Below are 16,957 nucleotides of genomic sequence, written 5' to 3'. Positions count from 1 at the left end.
GGGATGGGGCTAATGGTTCTGTAGTTCTAAGGAGCTCTGGGTGATAGCGGTGTTACTGCTGGTCCTGGGGCCACACTTCGAGGAGCAAGCCTGTAGGTCTTTGCAGGCCGTGCACAGTAAGGACTGGATTTTCTCTGAATAGAAAGGCCATTTAATATTTTTGAGCAGAGTTGTGAGCCATTCTCCACTATATGATGAGAGAAGGTAATTGTTTAGAGTGTTTACATATATATAGTGCAAGGGGATAGAGACATCATGCAGTCTAATAAGCGGAATGTTCTCTGAGTTTGGCTTGTCATAGCTTCAATCATCTGAATGTCCTTTCCTCTACAGGGCTGTTTTCTTCTACTCTGTTGGTGAACAAGAAATAGGCTGATCTCTGGATACCCCCTATGCCACCCACTCCCATACGGCATCTGTTCTAGAACGGACTGGCTTTGTCTCCTTGCAGTCACCCCAAATCTGATTATCGGAGCTGTTCTTGCTCGGCATTTTCTCTCCCTGATCTTCAGCTCCCTTGACTCGAGTGGCTCTGAATCCTGGCTACACAATCCAGTCACCTGGGAAAGAGACCTTCAGCAATTCTGATTAAGTGGCCTTGGGTGGGGTCTGGGCACGCAGCCAGGGTTGAGAACAACTATCTAGCTCAAGTCTTCCTCAGCACCTGGTAGGCTGGCTGTTCCCCCAGAGCTCAGAGCTGCTCTTTCCCGGAAGAATCCACTCTCTGTCCGCTCTGGTCCCAGCCTTCTCTCTTTTTATTACTGTCAAAATACAAGAATCATAGCTCTTTTCCAACCACTGCATTTTGATAGTCAGATTTTGCTTAATTATGGTCTATTTGCATATGGGGTAGTGGGTGATTTTTGTGTGGCTACAGATATAGAAGTGTCCAGTATTTTTTGATGTTTGGTGTCACATATTTGTGCTTTTTTGTGTAATTGATATTGAAAGGCCTTGTCCGCATAACAAATCTTTAAGGATGTTACCAGGGGACAGGATACGAGGAACATGGGCTGGAAGAATATTTGGCTCCAGGTTTCATATTTACAAAATATCTCCCAATGAGCTTATAGGTACAGGTGCATGTCCTGGCTGGACTGAAATACAACGTCCATTTGAAAACTTTCATCTCATGTGTCGATACTGCATTTCACTCCTTATAGTGAGCATTGTGCATTCTGAAACTATCTGGTGACTGGCACAGCATTTTTCTATTACATGTAAACATTTAAATAAATATGCTACCTATTTTTAACATTTTTTAATTTTATGATCCACCAGGCACCTCAAAATAGAGAAATGGCCTGGGGTCTGTCTCCACCTTTGAGAAATCCTTCTGAAACCCTATGAGACTCTTTGGGAGAATACTTTTTTTTTTCCTTTTAATCCATCCTATATGTAAATAGATCTTGTTTGAAGGTCCTTTTTGTCCTTTAATGACTTTTTGTTTTCTAATCAGAAAAGGAAATAAAGAAAAATGAAAGGCAGTGCAAAATATTATCTACAAATTGTGTCTAAAAGTTGCTGTATCATCATGTATCTGGAATGACTTGTATGTACATCATTAACTTGTAACAGATTTAAACTAATTATTAACTCAACCAGATGGGTTTGCTTGAGTGTTATCATGAAGGGCTCTGTGATGTGAGAGTATGACGAAGTTCCATAAAATTTATTGCTTGAATCTTGCTAGATCGAGCATTCCATTAAGACACTGCCTTTTGCCCCCACATCACCACGTCCGATTTGGTTATTCCTTATCGTTGGGAAGAAAGGGTGTATGTATGTGTGTGGTGTGTTTTAATGAATGGTAATTTATTTTTCTTGAAAGAAATGTCACTGCCCATAGTCCATGGCTTTGGAAAAGTCCCAGTGATGTCTCCTAAAATATAAATGGCCTTCAGGTATTTTAGAGTTGGGAGCAATAATAATGTCACTTGGCCTTGCCTCATTATAAAAGTGAAACTGAGTCCCAGAAAGAAGAGGTATGGATAAAGCACTGAACTGCTGTTTAGCAGACCTGAGTTCCAGTGTATATAATTCTTCACTAATTTTTGCTAATCACTTTTGTGTTTATCAGGGCCTGTGTTTCTTTAGGAGATAATGCGTGTGGGGAAAATTGGTGAAGGGAGTTTGCATATATAAGTATGTGACGTTTGAACAAATGATTCAATTTTGCAGGCAGTCTTTTTTCCCTAGTTCTGTGAAAATCTGACTCTTCTTCCCTTTTCATTAAACTACCATGGTAAGAATGATAGATGTTTTTTAACTGATTTTGATTCAGCAAAAGGTCAGTTCTACCATGGTGGCTGTTTAGTCGTAAGGTAAAAATGACTGATCTGATGGTTAAAGCATAAGCGTCTTGTTGAATCCCTTGGAACCAGAGCACTCTCCTGGGGAAAAGTCTGAGGCTCCTTTTGGGGGAGGTGATCATAGTAATCACTTTTGCAAGTAGGAATATGACCATGTTATAATAGGGGTGCCTTCGCCCGTGACTGCAGGCTGAACTTGGCTTTCCTGGGCTGATCCTGAATGTACTATGTGGTTTGTTAAACTGCGTGATGAGGAGTAAGTTGCAGCCATCACACTGAGCGTGTAAGTTCCACTTATAGATCTGTGGAAGGTCTGTGAGGTAACTAAAATCACAGAATAGAGACGTACCAGCACATCTAGTGCCGTCACTGTAAGAATCCACGTTAACATGATACGTTTGAAGTGGGAGTAAACTTGTGGCAGCCCAAACCATTCTCCACCCTGGGGTTTTATCACTTTAGTTTATTGGGGCTTTAAACCTATTTCACAACTTAGCTACAGAATGTTGGCACGTTTGAAGTAAGAGGGAGGAAAGCTTGTGAAGCCCTGTTCTTCTACTAAAATGCCTACATCTGTTGGAGAGATACAGATGTAGCAATCAGGCCCTATCCAGTGTGTGGAATATTGAAATAATTCATGGATTAATTTTCTGTCCTATAGAAGCCTCAGATAGAAGTTTAATGTGTATTAAATACACTTTTTCTTCATTTATCCAGATATGAGGTATTTGTCCAGATAAGTATATGTCTTCAGTTACTGCAAAAATCTATAAACATTGCAGTGATTCTTTTGGTCAAACACTGTATTGGGTTTATCTTTTATGTCAACAGTAAGTACTTAGGAATGATAGAAGAGAGATCCTTAAAGCTTGATCTAGCACACCGGGTACATTTTCTTAAACTTCACTTCAAACTTCCTATTTTATGGATATAAACATTTACTTGATAGGAATAATGGTTATTTAAACTCTCTTTTTGGGCTTATTTGACCTATATTTAAGACGAAGCAAGCTGCTGAGATAAAGGTCAATGGACTTTTTATGTTAAGAAAAGAAATGAAGAGCATCGCGCTTTAGCCAGACGCAGGAATTGTGGAGATAAAGGTATTAATCCTAAAGTTAATCAGGTTGGAGTTGAAAGTTTAATAAAAATTGAAAATAGGTCTCTAAGCACAAATTATGATATTCTTTACCCTATTTAGGTTTCATAAAGAATAGTGAAAATAGCATTGAAATGGGTGTCAGAAAAATCTGTTGCTATCACTTGCTAATAGTATAAAGTTGGGGAAATCACTGAATTTAGCTGGCCCTCAGTTTTATTATTTGGAAAATAGGGATAATAATTCTTTACTTATTTCACAGTGTTCATTCTTTCACTCATTCATTCTATAAATAAATGCTTTTGGGAAACCACTAGGTGTCAGGGGCTGTGAGGGGTGCAGGCAATATAACAATACTTTAAAAGTTAATGAGGAAATAATTAGCTTGACCAGATAGAGAGTAACTGGGAAAGGCCATCTGGCGGGGAGGTCAGAGAAGACTTTTCCTGAAGAAGTGATGTTTGAACTAAGATCTAAAAACAAGAGGGAATTAGGCAATGGGAGATTGGAAAAAAGGAAATTACAGGCAGATGGGACAGCAAGTGCAAAGGCCCAGGGGCTGGAAAGGAGGCCAGTGGGGTTGGAACATAACAAGTGAAAGAGAGTTATTAGGAGATGACATTAGAAAGGTAAACAGGAGCCAGATCTGGTGGCCCTTGTGGGCCAAATAGAGGCATGTTTGGTTTTATTATTAAACAAACAAAAAAAGAAAAGTAACAGGAATTGGCCAGTTTTACAAAGGGGTATGACATTATCTTAATTATTCATATAAAACAATGCATGGGGAAGCACTTTAAAGATGGGAAGAGCATGTGAATATAAGCAATTAATATTGCTGTTACATAGGATTAAACAATAAGATAAAAAATGTCTTCTGATGAGTTATTTATCTTGTTTACAAGGTTGTAAAATTCTTAAAGTGGGCATTTGTGCTAAAACACGCTGTATTATTTTTACATGTCTTGGGGGCAAGTATGTGTGTGGAAGTGAGGGGCAACAGCTCTCCTTGGTATTATTTTGCTTAGACTGATGCTCAAGTTTTGCTGCCTGTGGGCCTGCATCTGCCGAAGAACTGGATGTCAGCTGAGAACTAGCATCAGATGGAATCCCTGTCCCCAGGTGACTGGAAGAGTAGATAGTCCATCTCTGCAGAACTACGAAATTATAGTCCTTGGATGTCATGGACAGACAGTGTCAAAAAGCAGGACTCCAAGAGGAGACATGGATAATTTAATGCAAATAAAGCCTTGTTTTACAAATTGTAGCATATCTGCTAATATAATTATGATGATATTTGGGACCAATTTGTTTCTCTTCCCTGGGCTTGATGAACTCTCATTCAGATGGATGAAAATAACATTTTTCTACTAAGACGTCTGTGGAGATATCAAAACATTTTACTTGAAAAGAGGAAGAAAAACATGCTGATCTTTACGATTTGAGATATTTATTGAAAATTTAGAAATCATTATTGATCCTTCTGTATGGGAAGCAGACGCTAAGAAGATATAGTCACATGAAGTAGAATATGGCAGGGCCTAATGGTTATTAGAAGGCAACTTTTAATTTTTAATAGTTATAATTATTAGTATGTATGTCACCTGTGAAATTTTAGCTCTGAAACTTTACTCATTTGATTATGAAATGAACTGATCTGTCATAGATAACTATACAACTCTTAGTACTGTGAACATTATTAACGTTTTTAATTATCTCCTGGAATTAAGTTTGGATAAATTCTACTTGAAATCCAATTGCCTTTTATACATTGGTTGGACTCATAGCATTATAAAAGGGTAAAACCTAGAATTAAAACCCTTTATTACTACATAGATTGTATGAGCATATGGAGGGCCAGGTTTGTACTTGATCTTGACTGCACAAGTCACGATAGACGACAATGTGTTATGTCCTTTTTCTGGACGTTGCTTCATCAGTCACTCATGGTGGCCACTTCCTTACCTCTTGAACGTAGCGTCGACTGAGCAGGGCAATGACTACATTCTGATTCAGGTTGGGGTGGGGTCATGAATGTGCATTTCTGCTGTAAGCTCATGTGTGATGCCAGTGCTGCTGGTCTGATGCTTCCAGTCCCACACTTGGAGAATCACCAATTTGTAGATTTTCACATTATATTAGGTGAATGATTGACAGCGCTTAGAAGACTCTGAGCCATTTGTGCTTTCTTTATTTCGAAATTACCAGCCATACTTTCAGAGTTGACAATAGTTTCTTTTCTTTTTTTTTTTTTGAGGAAGATTAGCCCTGAGCTAACTACAGTCTTCCTCTTTTTGCTGAGGAAGCCTGGCCCTGAGCTAACATCCGTGCCCCTCTTCCTCTACTTTATATGTGGGACGCCTACCACAGCATGGCGTGCCAAGCGGTGCCATGTCCACACCCAGGATCTGAACCGGCAAACCCCAGGCCTCTGAGATGCGGAATGTGCGAACTTAACTGCTGTGCCACCCAGCCAGCCCCTTGACAGTAGTTTCAAATGGCTCCATCATTTAGCGTAATCAGTTGTACTTTGTTGTGGCTAAGGTGGTCATGCTAGTGGAAAGCAGTACTTAGCTAAGAACTGTCAAAATACTTCATGCCTTTGATGAAAGGAAAGCTTTACATGTTGTGAATAATTCTCAGGGTTGCTGTTTGCACTGTGTAATTCCAAATGTTGAAGTGGTTGCTATGGCTTGAGGGAAGCGCCTCAATCGAATAGAGCCAATTTGATAGTATATTTTAATCCAAACAACTTCTTAACTTTTTGCTTTTCCATTTGCATCACCTTTTCAACTAACTCACTTTGATGACTGGGCTTTTGCTTATGGACTTTTTGTAGGAGATCAGGTTTATTGCCCAGTCATTTAAATACAGTAAAATTCACTCTGTAGTTCCATAAGGTTTGACAAATGCCATGTAGTCATGCAGCAACCACTATGATAAAGAGATAGAACAATTCTATCACCTCCCAGAAATTCCCCAGTGCTCCTTTGTAATCAGCCTCTTGCTGTACCCCCAACTCCTGGCAACTGCTAATGTATTTTCCAGTCTATATTGACTTTTACAGAATGTCATCTAAGTCGAATAATACAGTATGCAGGCTTTTGAACCTGGCTTCTTTCTCTTATTATAATGCATTTGAGATTCATCCCTGATTAATCAATCGGTAGTTTGTTCCTTTTTATTGGTGAGTAGTATTCCATTGTATGGACACACCAGTTTATCCATCCATTCACCAGTTGTAGGACATGACATGGATTCTTTCTATTTTTTGGTGATTATGACTAAAGCCGCTGTGAACAATCACGTACAGGTTTTTGTGTGAATAGAAGTTTTTATTTTTCTTGGGGAAAATATTTAGGAGTGAGATTTCTGGGTCATGTAGTAGGTGAATGTTAAATTTCATAAGAAACTGCCCAACTGTTTTCCAAGTATTCCCAACAACAGTGTATGAGACTTCAATTTACCCACATCCTCACTGTCCCTGGGTATGGACATTTAAAAAAAACTTTATTTTAATAGATGTGTATCTGTGACATCTTTAACTGGTACGAGTGGCCAATAGCTGTCTGCAGCGGCAGAGCCTCAGGATTTAGAAAAGAGGACCCAACCTCACATCTGCTGAGATGCAGAACTTCACAGCTGGCTGGAAACCTCACCGCTTGTCCTCTACCCCTGTGCCACAGATGCTGTTGCCTGTCCTCTGTTCAGAGCCCAGTTTTGGGGTTACTACCCTGCAAGTGCTAACTCTGCTAATCTCCAGGAAGGACCAAGATGGGGACAAATGAGCAAGGCATCTCTAAACAGCCATTAGCAAAGATATGGGGGAATTGTCTTCCTAAGTTTTTTTTTTTTAACTCAGGTGACATAGGCCATCATGTGTGCTATCCTGAGCATACATAGTCTCTATCACATGTTTTTAATGCTGACAGCTTTTACGCTCAAATCTTCCCTTCTAAGAATAAAACAGGCCATTTAAAATGCTGTAGAGCTCAAAATAGCCTCTGTTTACCAGTGTGACAAAATATTGGAAATTCTGAATCTGGTAATAGGAAATACAATTTTCTAAATTTTTGTTTGGGGGAAGGAGGCTTTTGACATAATTCAAGGAATGAACGAAGGAACAAAACATGCCAGTTACATTAATGCCAAAGTCAAATTAATTAGAGGTTTTGTCATTTAAACTTATTTTAATTAAGTAGATAGGGATGGATATCATAGAATTGAGGGTAAATTGTTCTATTTCTGCAGAAGGAGATGGATGTATTAAAACAGTGGTTCTTCACCTTAGTTGCACATTAGAATAAGCTGGAAAGCTTTTTAAAGAAAATACTCGTGCCCTGGCCTTCACTCAGACCCTATGTCAGGCTTTCTGGGGTAGGCATGGGGCGCCCCGACATTAATATTTTTTTAAAGTCCTCATATAATTATAATGTATAAAAAAGGTTGAGAATCCTTGGGTCTACAGAGAAAATTTACTGTTCCAGGGGTAATTCTAGAAGTCTTTCCACTTTTCTGTTTGTTTCCATATATGTAGACAGGCCTCAAGTTGCTAAGATGATCAGTAATGAAAAGGATACAGAATACATGTAGGCTGTGTGTACTTGTCTCTCTCAGCCTCTGTTGGACTCCTTTTCCTTTGTGAGTGTGTGTGTGTGTGCGCGTGCACATGATTCTTAGGAGCAGGTGGAATAGCTTAAATATTAAACAATAATTTCTTTTAGTTTCTCCAGAAATCAGTTGCAGATGGGTTTTTAAAAACTTTTAAAAAGAATAGCTCACTGTAAATAGCAGTAATAAATGTTCTTATCTGAGGAGTATAGTACCAGGATTATTTTACATTAAAGACGTAATTATTCATTTTGGACAAAAATGGATTGAAGACAATAAAAGCCTAATGCCACTTACAGTTCATTCTTAAGTAGCTGTTACAAACATACTGTAAGTTGAATGTTGAACCCAATCCTTATCTGTAGTATACTAATAGGAAAAATTACTTGAGCACTTTTGGGAGAAATATTCTGATTCAGTAGAGAAGATGTAAATTTCAAACTTGTAGGTGACACAGTGGGGTTGTCGGAATCGAGTCAGAACGTGGTCTCCATGTGAGCAGGGACTTGCTTTTGGTCTCCCCATCTGCAGTGTCTTTGGATTGGTGCTCGGCACATAGTACACACTCAGTAAATAACTGAATTCTAGGCGGGCTGTGAAAGTGTAGAGTGTGACATTCAACACTGAACAGAAATGTAAATTTCCATCACTGACATTTAAGAAATTAAAATACAGAGTGGAGGAGAACCAAATTAAAGAGTTTCTGAGGAATTTTCAGTTAGCCAAGTTCATTCTGCTAAAAATATTTCAATTTTAAGCTACTTCCATTAGAAGTACATTGCCAAGGGAGGTCATGGGAGCATGGACTCGACTCCATCCTGGCTCTGCCATACCTGGAGCTGAGACGTGTTATGTTCTGGGCTCCAAGTTTCCTGGGGAGGCATTACAGATGTTGGCTTGTCTAGGGGAAGCAGCCCTGTGAAGGCTTGAGAGAAAAAAGTGGGAAATCTCAAATGTTCAGCCAAGAACAGGGAAGACCCACATGGGACGTGTTGGCTGTCTGGCGCGTGGAAGAACGGCAACCCTATTGAGTTGGCTCCAAGGCTAAAACCAGGAGTAGGGTGGATTTAGGCTAATTATCTGGAAGAACTTTCTAACAAATGAGCTGCCCTGGAAAATGCAGTACTCTCTGCCAGGTTGAAGAATGGATTCCTGCATCTAGTGGGGGAAAATCAGATTAAAATCCTGTTTTTGTCTTTTCCTACTCTGAGATTCTAAAATTTGCTTTGAGACAAATCTCATGTCCTGTGTAGTGGGGCAGACTGTAGGTTTCTCACTTGAACCTGGGAAAATTTGGTGCTTACTCTAATTGCTGTGTCTCATGTTTCCTTGATAAAATTGTTTTCTCTGTTTCTTGCTTGCTTGGGATTTGTACTCATGATGTTTTTGATTACTTGCTATTAAGATGAATTACAGGGACCTAGATTCACCTATATTCTGCTGATCAGGTAGCTTTAGAATAAAATAATGAGGCCACAGTGGTGAGGACAAGGAGATGAGAAGGGGTGAGGATGATATTTGACCGTGACCATCGAGTTGCATAAATTTTAAATAAAGTCAAAGTGCTTTGACTAGAAAAACCTTAGATTTTTGGAGTCAGACTGACCTGGTTTCAAATCCTGACTTGGACACTTCCTCACTTCAACATGTTACTTGACCTGTCTCAGTTTTGGACTCAGTTCCTTGTACATAAGAACAGAATAATTCTTTCTCCTTTGCAGAGTTGTTGGAAAGATTAGAGATAATGTAGGAAAGCATCAGTAAGTGGTGGCTTTGGATATTAGTAGTATTAATTGCACAATGGATTTGAATAGATAAGCCTGTTTTGCTGGGCAAGTGGCTTCACCTTGAACTTCAGTTTGTCTTGAAAATTAAAGAAGATAATGCTAACAAAGTGCTTAGCAGAGCACCAGGCCAATATTAATCACTATTATTGTATTGGTCCAGCTGTTTGGAAATTGGCAATTGAATACCCAGAGAGTGCTAAAAATTATGAAGAATAAAAAGGCTCCAAATACAAATAGTCTAGTTTCACTGCCTTTGTTTCTCGTGGATGTCTATTGAGGTACTATTTCTACCTTGTATTAGTTTCCTATTGCTGCTGTAACAAGTAATCACAATCTTAGAGGCTTAAAACCACACAAATTTGTTATCTTGCAGTTCTGGAGGCCAGAAGTCCTAAGCTAAAATCGAGGTGTCAGCAAGGGGGTATTCGTGTGAAGATTTTAGAGGAGACTTAATTTCCTCGCTTTGTCCAGCTTCTAGAGGATATGTGCATTCCTTGGCTTTTGGCCCTTTTTTCCATCTTCAGTGCCAGCAGCACAGCATTTTCAAATCTCTTTCTCTCTCTCTGATCTCTGCTTCTTTCTCTCTCTCTCTGACCTTTGCTTCTGTCATCACATCTCCTTCTCTGACTTTGCTGCCTCCCTCTTATAAGGACTTGGGATTACACTGGGCCATCCAGATAAACCAAGATAATCTCTCCATCTCAAAATCTTGAATGTAATCACAGCTGCAAAGTCCCTTCTGCCATCCAAGTTAACATATTCACAGGTTCTGGGGAGTAGGCTGTGAACATATTTTGGGGGAGGCCATTATTCAGCCTATCACGTGCTTGCATATCTTAGAAAGTTTCTGTGAAATCATAGAGATTAGACATCTTTCCTTGAGCATCTTGGTTTTTAAAAAAATTATTGTTGTGCTTTTGCTCTGAATGCATGTAATCTAAGGCCATTCTGTGAAGAACTCAAATGCTGAGCCTGAACTTGAAGGAATTTAGGAAGAAATCATGAGTATTCTCTGAGCGATTTAAACTAAAGTCTAAGGAAGATATTTTTCATGTCATTTTGTGGCATTCCGTGGCCCAGTGCAGTGGCATCTAAGAGGCATGGTGTCGAGCATCACACTTGTTTAACTTAGGATGCCCCTTTAACTTCATGGTGAAGGTATGCCTTCAAGATACTTTCTTGCCAACATGAAGATGCTAATGTAAGTTCCCTGGGATCAGTGGTAAAGCGGGAAATAGAGACCAGGTTTCTTGCTGTCACAGAGGACAGAAATGAGCGCTTTCTTACTCTCAGAGATCCTTGCTAACACTTTCATTTCTGCATCTGCTCAAAGTAGATAGAAATATCCCTAGAAAACACCTTCCCCTCTGTACAGATCCTAGGAACAGTCTGATGGACAACTGAGAACTCTATGTCACTGCGGTTTTAAATTCATCCTTAGAAGCCTTTTATTTTAAACATCTTTTAGAGTAGTTAAGAACCTATGCTCTGGACCTAAGCTTTCTGGAACCAACCTGAGCTTCACCCTTTTCTAGCCACGTGGCCCTAGGCAAGTTCTTAAACTTCGTGAGCTTCTGCTTTCTTGTGTGTGAAATGGAAATCATGACACCTCCTTCATACTGTTGTGAGGGTGCAGTGCAGTAATGCCTGGCACTTAGTTTTTACTCCATAAATATTAGCAAGTCACAGATTTCTGCATTTACTTGCCTTCTAATATAGTGAATTCAACAGCCTTGTTAACAAATATCGCTTTTGTTTAGTGATTCCAAGAGGTCATTGACTATGATGGGACAAGACAAGGAACTGAGAAATATAGAGGCAGGCTTTGGTGATTATGTTGTTGTTGTTGGTAAATTCTTAATTTTCAGATGTGCTTACATGTGATCATTTTATTCATTCATTCAACATTTATTAAGCATATGCCATATGTTCCATTATATGTTAACATTATATCACAGAAAGGGTTATAAAGAGATGAGCAAGAAGCTTTTCCTAAGGTTTGGAGATGTCCTCACTGTTTTTTTGAGTTCCTCAAGGGCACGGGCCGTTCATTCATTCATTTATTCTACACATTTATTGGTTCCGCGTGGCACTGTTAACAGGAGCTAAGGCGAATCCAGCAGTGAATGACTCAAAAACCCTGCCCTTATGGAACTAACGTTGTAGTGGGGGAAGACCAATAATAAATGGGACAAATAAAGAGAATACGTAATATGTCAAGTGGTAATAAGTGTTAAGGAGAAACATTAATCAGGAAAGGAGGAATGGGTCTGCTGGAGGGAGTGACAGCCATTTTAAATTGAGTGGGCAGGGAAAGCCTCCCTAAGAAGGCAGGAGTTGAGCAAAGACCTGAAAGCCGTGAGGAAGCAAGAGTCCTGGAGCATTCCAGGCAGAGGAAAAGCAAGTGTGAAGGCCCTCAGGTTGGGAGTGTTCTTGGTGACTTTGAGGAAAGCAATCATGGCTGCCTTCTCTTTGGTTTTCTTTTCAATGTTATAAAGTCTGGAGTACAGAAGGCAAATAATTACAATTGTTTTAATGTTTCAGGGAGGAATCACATTCAACATTTTAATGAAGGGAAAACAGTATTTCCAGGTGCTGCCTCTGTAACTTTCTGTCTAAACTGGAATTTTACAAGTTTCAGGCTTTTTAACTTTGGGCATTGGAAAGAGGTGGGTCAGCAAAAATGATGGTCTTGGTCACTTGGTTCTTCCCACCTCCCCTGAGAGCGGGTAAAGAGGTGTGAGCTGGAGGATAAATTCCAGCCGCAGGTAACTGGGTTCTTAGGTTTCCCAGTCACCAAGTCATTCTACAGATGGGAACAAGGAAACAAGGAATCGGAAGAGGGCAATTTGCATCTTCTGAAATCACTGTTATTGAGGGGTAATTTGCATACCTCCAAATGCAGCCATTTTTGTATGTGTAAAGTTGGATGGGTGTTGGCTCATGTATATAGCCCTTGGTGTACGGAAATACTGTACAAGTGACTCGGCAGGGGAAAAAAGGAAGCCTTAATTTGTAGCCTTTGCCAGTTTTTCCTGATGTAAATACTTTCATCATTATTGATTTCAAGTCATCAACATGATGTCATTGAACATCTCACAAGTCAACGACAAGCTGGTTCCAGCACACCCGAGCACTTACTACTGACGTAATTACTACCACAATCAAGATACAGAACACTCCAAGTTTCTTCAGTCCATCCCCACTCCATACCCCAGTTATCACTGATCTATTTTCTATCACTATAGATTAATTGTCCTAGAATTACATATCAATGGAATCATACAGTACACATTCTTTTGCGTCAGTGCAATGTTTTGAAATTTATCCATGTATCAGTAGTTTGTTCCTTTTTATTGCTGGGCATTCCATTGTATGGATGTATCATAATTTATCTATTCACATGTTGATGGACATTTGCGTTGTTTCCAATTTGGGGCTATTATTAAGAAAGCTGCTGTAAACACTAGTATATGAGTTTTGTTTGAAAATAGGTTTTGATTTCTTATGAGTAAATTCCTAGAAATGAAACGTCTGGGTCATGAGGAAGACGTACATTTCATAAGAAAGTAGCAATCGAGTTTCTAAAGACATTGGACCATTTTACACCCCCACTGGCGATGTGTGAGAGCTCCAATGTTCCACGATCTCTTTAGAACTTGGTATTGTCGGTCTTTCAAATTTAGCCATTCTGGTGTGTAGTGATATTATGATTTTAATTTGCATTTGAGCATCTTTTCATGTGCTTATTGGACATTTGTATATCTTCTTTTGTGAAACGTGTCTTCAAATTTTTGCCCATTTAAAAAAGTTCTAGAATGGAGGTAGATAACTTTTCAAAAAAGAATACAGAATTTGGAGAAATCTATAAATTGGAGAGGGCAGGAGGGAAAACAAAGCAGACAGGCAGCCCTAAAGACCTGAGACGTTCATTAAGGTGGCCACAGTGTCCTTGACCTTGGCACTTTATAACTAGGGTGACCAACTGTCCCAGTTTGGCCAGAACTGCCCCAGTTTAAGCATTGAAGAAGTCCTGTGTCCCTGGACATACCTCAGTCCAGGGCAAACCAGCGCGATTGGTCACCCTACAGAACTATATATAAGGAAGTTACAAACTATATGCTTGGAGTCATCAGACTGGTGAGGGTTTTAGCTACAAGCACAGGGAAGACCGTTAGTGGTGAATGAATTCTGAAAGGCCATACAGTTCATCAGGGGCAAAGCCAGTGTAAAATATGGGTTTTGTGGCTCCCAGCCCTCTGCTCAGATGTCAGTAGCTTACTTTTGACATAAGAATTTAGGGACACAGGGAAGATTCCCTGCTGCTGCCAGGAAAAAAAAAAAAAACCCTCCAATCATTGTTTTTGAAATTACCAAGCACTATGGACTCATTTGTTTGGCTTAAGTTTTAATTTTCTGATCAAATGCCATTGTCTCTGGAAGAACTAAGACATTGAGTCTTACCAGTCATGTGCACTTTAGTATAAAATAGCTTATAAAAAAGCCTTTCCTAAGAACACAGTTTAGTTTGAGGAAGGGTAGTGATAGGAGAAGTGTGGGTGCAAGGGTGAGGGGCTACCTCTGAGGAAGAAAAAGCACAAAAACTTTACAGAATTGAGAAATGAAAGATGAAACTCATCGACTTACTATTGTGTATAGACTTGTGTTGCTAGGCAGGGAAGAGTGTGTGTGACTGTACAAAAGAGGAGCTTAAGAGGGCCAAGAGGGAAGGAATTGTTCTCCTTCCTTTATGTGATGCTAAGGAAAAGGTTGAGCTTTGATTTATTGGTTTTATACTTCATATACCCCTATAGTTCCTGATTTATTTATGAAATGTCCCTATGTTAGTAATGTATTGTTCCTTGTTTTAGCCTTTGTTGCTATTGCCTAACATATAAACACAGTCATCTTTTGTTTTGCATTACCCCAGAGGAGCTAGATGGAATGTCTGCTTATAGATAATATTACTGCTCTCTTTTCATACACTGTCTTTCTTTTGAATAACTCCCTACATGTTATGACATTTTTCTTCTTAATGTTTATTAAATGCCCTCAGCATGCTCGGTGCTGTTGCAAAAATATAAAAGACTCAGTTCTTGCCAATGAGGGACATGCATATTAATAGATGAGAGACATAAGCATACTATTAAATATAAAATCCTGGAGGTGACAGATTATTTTGTTTAGATGAAGTGGAATAGTTGAACTAATACACACTACTCCTTAGCTATTATCTTGCAAAGAATGGAAAAGTATAGAGATATCTCAGTCTATAACCTTCATCACGATAACCCTGGCAGAGCTGGTACTGCAGTTAAGGTTGAATTAAACCATTTTTGCTGAAATTGACCTTAATTTGATAGTGCCGTGATTCTCATACAAGAGATTTTGAATCACATATAGCTCTAATGGATGCAATTTTAGCAGTTCAAGGATTCTGCTTTTCATATCATTCATTCAGCAGTCTTTACTGAGAACCTGCTTTGTGTCAGGCCATGTACTTAGAGCTGGGAACATAATGGTGAGCAAAACAGATATGTCCCTGCCTCATTGGAACATATGGACATCCAGGTGGGGACGCAGACGTTATGCAAATAATGGTACTAATCAAAGTATAACTGCAGGCATATATTCTTATGATTCTGTGAGATGATATAATGAAGGAACCTGACCTGGTCTGGGGAGTTTTGAAGACTTCCTACTCGAGGTGATACACAAAGGATGAAGGAGAGGGTGGAGGTGGGGAGGATGCTGCAGGTAGAGGAAACAAGAAGTTTGGCTGGAGTCCAGAGAATTGAGAGCAGGTGTGATTTGAGGTGAGGCTAGAGAGGGAGGCTGGGTCGGATCGTGCAGGTCCTGCAGGTCAGGGTGGGATAATGGTCTTCAATCAATGAGTTAGGTAAAGCATATAGAAAAGTTCCTGGCGCAGCATAAATGTTGATATGATGTTATTATTCTGATTTACTTTTTAAACTATATTATTAAATCATATTAAATGTTAACTATTACTATTTATTTTAAGTGCAAAAGGGAGCCACTAAAGGATTTAGGCAGGGCTATGACATATGATGTAGCCAAATTTGCATTTTGTAGCCTTATTCTGGCTGTTGTGTAGAAAACAGATTTGAGAGAGGAGGGGGATGCAAATGGCTATGAGAAGACCAGAAGCAGGTATAGTTAGTGATCTAACGGATGTCAGAACAGACGCAGGGGGTCATCCAGTAGCCTGTGGCTTATTGGTGCCCACAGCCCATAACTCAAGAGTACATAACTCTCAGGATCTCTAAGTTGTGCAAGATTGTGTAAATCCGTGCATAGCTACTTTTTCAGAAGTTCTGACCTATCCAGTTTTGGATATTCAAGGGATCTACTGCTGAATCTACTAGTTGGTCTACTTTGGGAAGATTTCAGTATAGACTTTTAAATAGCTTGTAGAATCAGTCAGGACGGCCAAGCTTTCAGAAATGTCCCCGAACGCCCATGCTTCAGAAGGGGCCTCCACAAGAGCTGTTGCTTCTGCCTCAATCAGGAAGCTGAGGAATGAGGAAGCTACCCTCTGTTGCCCCTGTAGCTCCTCTACGATCCCTTACCAACTTACCAACCAAACAGGATGTGCAAATGGATGCCTAGAAAGCTAGCAACTAGGCACTAAGACCTCTGACACAACTGCCACTGAACATGTATATGCCTCCAAGATCATGCCTCCTGACACTATGGTCTGCCTTTGATTGGTAGAACCTTAATCATATTCAGAACCCTGGCTGCATAGCGTTTAGCTTTTTAGTTCTGAAGTACAGGAACAGTCACCAGAGGGATGTTGGAATGCTTCTTTTGAGCCCATTCACAGGATGCACCATGAAACTTAACTATGTTCATCCTGATGCTAGACAGTCACCAAGGATTTACGTTTACCACCCCGCAATACTAGCTGTGTATGTTTCGGCACTCAGAGAGCTTCAATAGCTTCATTGATTAAATTGGAGGTAATGATATTTATCTCCCAGGGTTCTTGGGGGAATGAAATTAAATATGATAACATGCAGAAGAGCAGCAAGATGCTGGGCACATGGCAGGCAGTCAGTAAAGGAGGCATCCGTCAGTCAATGAACACCATCCGGTAACTCTATAGAGGAAACAGAATCCTTGAAAGA

At 39.7% G+C, this 16,957-nt stretch overlaps 1 protein-coding gene across 5 annotated transcripts in view; it reads left to right on the top strand.

Moving 5' to 3' along the window:
- Window positions 1-16,957, top strand: part of PCSK5 (proprotein convertase subtilisin/kexin type 5) — a 436,446-nt gene that overhangs the window by 18,471 nt on the left and 401,018 nt on the right. The window lies entirely within an intron of this gene.

Source organism: Equus caballus, chromosome 23 (assembly GCF_041296265.1).
Source record: "Equus caballus isolate H_3958 breed thoroughbred chromosome 23, TB-T2T, whole genome shotgun sequence".
Lineage (NCBI taxonomy): Eukaryota > Metazoa > Chordata > Mammalia > Perissodactyla > Equidae > Equus > Equus caballus.
Note: the sequence above shows the minus strand (reverse complement) of the source record. Positions and strands in the feature narration are given on the sequence as shown.